Source organism: Branchiostoma floridae, unplaced genomic scaffold (genome assembly GCF_000003815.2).
Source record: "Branchiostoma floridae strain S238N-H82 unplaced genomic scaffold, Bfl_VNyyK Sc7u5tJ_1560, whole genome shotgun sequence".
NCBI lineage: Eukaryota > Metazoa > Chordata > Leptocardii > Amphioxiformes > Branchiostomatidae > Branchiostoma > Branchiostoma floridae.
This window is the reverse complement of record NW_023365758.1, coordinates 5,666-8,044: the sequence shown is the minus strand read 5'-3', so window position 1 is coordinate 8,044 and position 2,379 is coordinate 5,666. Positions and strand designations below refer to the sequence as shown.

The 2,379-nt window shown below is 40.1% G+C and overlaps 1 long non-coding RNA gene across 1 annotated transcript; it reads left to right on the top strand.

The window, feature by feature from the left end:
• Positions 1-531: 531 nt before the first annotated feature.
• Positions 532-2,326, top strand: LOC118408192. Its single transcript, XR_004830272.1, has 3 exons — positions 532-755; positions 1,155-1,205; positions 2,279-2,326. It is a non-coding gene; the product is annotated as an uncharacterized LOC118408192 (long non-coding RNA).
• The last annotated feature ends 53 nt before the right edge of the window (positions 2,327-2,379 follow it).

Genomic DNA, 2,379 nt, shown 5'->3' with positions numbered 1-2,379 from the left:
GTTCAAAATCCATTTCAGCTCTATTTTTCGTCATACGACGCTCCCCGATTTACTGCGATTGACACAGGAACGCTCTTATGACCTCATCGTACGATGCACTACGCGCTTTGTGACCACGGCTTTATATATTTAAACCATTGCTTCCGATTTTCCCCCGACTTACGACGCACTGCGCTCATACTGCGCATCGGAAGGAATCGCAAGGAATCGTACGCGCTTTGTGACCGGGGCTTTACGTTCGGACAGCTTTATGACATAATGCGAAATGGCAAGTTCTTAAAACTACTTCAATGCCTACGAAAATAATTTCATCAGGTTGGCAGATCATAGGACAGAAGAATTTTCTCTTACGCAACCAGTTTATCTCACCTGCTAACATTTTCTCAGAAGCTCTGAGGAAGATGTCTGACAGACATCGAAACGTCAGCAGGTGAGAAAAACTGGTCGTGTAAGAGAAAATTCTTATGTCCTGCTTTAAAGCCTCTATTGAAATGTTAGGAATATAGTCTAAAACTATATTACAGCAACTGAGATAGGGTTGACCTTCGCAAAAGGATACTTGCGAAAAGAAGAATACCGTCCGACGACTTTGACTCTCGAAGCAGGCCGGGTGTGTATTAAAACATTAAAAGGGTCTTTCCGAGACTAACCGTGGTGTTGTCACACAGGACTTGAGAGAGACCATCCGGATGGATAGAGAATTTGTTGAAAACTTTGTAGAGGCGTCCAAAAAGGTTGAGAACGCCGAACTAGAGGTCAGTACCAATGTTTGATTTGACACTTGCTCTTCATATCCGTTGTCTTCTTGTCTCCTGATTTTAGTCCGTCTATCTGTAATTATGCAAGCCTTCAATGTCAGTGTCATTTTTCACATCACTTGTATACGAAGTAGTATAGTCTACGTAAATTGATTGCAATGAAAGAAAAGAATCCGTAAAGGTGACGTTGGCAATTTTTCGCCTCCACAGATTTCTAGAAAAAGGTACTCCAAACAGAAGACGTTTACGTAAGACTTAAGGATGGGACACGATTTAACGTTTGCCTCTGAACGTCCTAGACTCGTTGGTCTAGTGTTCCACCGACTGACTGTGTGTGAGCATTTACAGTACTGTTTTCACACCCACTAATCAAAGACTTGTCACATATGTTCACAGGGCCTCAGGACAACCATCGATGGTTTAGAGTCCAAGATAGAGCAGAAGGAGGTAGGTTAACAATATAGGCCAACAATATGTTGATTTGATTACATCCTCTGGGAACCCCAAAAATTGCAATCTCGCGAATAAAAAAACGTTTGGCAAAAAAAATCCTTCATTATGGAATGCACACTGTACACTACAAAAAATGAGTTTTCTAATTTTCTTGGGTTTTTTGTCCTGTAAGATGTCAGGAAGGCTGAGAAAATGACTGAACGTAAAGAAAAGACTATGGTATACCGAACAATAGATTCTTCTTTTTGGCGACGCCTCAGGGGCTAGCCTAATAGTATAGAGAGAGTCCGTTTGACAAGAATTACCCAAATTCCGAATGTCTGGAATTTTTGCACAGGCATGTGTAGCTGCATCATCCCTTTAGAGGGGACTAACTCGTGACTGGGTTGATCTTCATGATGTTTGGAATGTAGATAGCTTCAGATAAACCTTACATAATTAAATGGTAGTCATGCAAATCAGGGGCTAATTTGCATGATTATGAGGACAGTTTATAGATACATTGCATTTCATTTACATAATTTATGACAAATGCTTTCTTTGCCAAGACCTTCATTCTTATTTAGGTAGAGGAGTTCAACTAATCAATGATAAACATTTATTATGATAGGTCACTCGTCACAAGATATCACGTTTCTTGTGTGTGTGTACAATGCCCTACAAACAGCCATCGCGTAAAACAATCCTCATACATACAGCCAGGAGGCGAAAGGATAGGACACAAATACAACACACCTACAACAACAATCATTAATACTTACGTAAAAAAAATGACCAAAAACCCTAAATATCATAAATTCTAAGGCCTCTATCAAGAAAGTGAAAAAAACGTCTGGGGGTATTTGCTATTTCTACCACCCTGCCAAGTTTCAGCTCATTTGGCCAAAAAATGCAAAAAAATTAATCCCATTTGAAGATTTGACAGGAGAAGAAGAAACCAAGGAAAAACAATATATTGCAATCCCATACTGTAGTATGGATTGCAATATAAATATTCCACAGAAGAAGACCGTTCACATTTTCTGTACTTAGATTAAACAGCAAATTGTTTTCCCCATGTGGTTCAGGCGGAGCTCCAGACGACCCAAAAAGACCTGCAGGACGTCTTGCTGGAAGTAAGACATGGTTCCGTTTTCTTCCTGGTAAACGTTGTACTCTCTCGCAATAC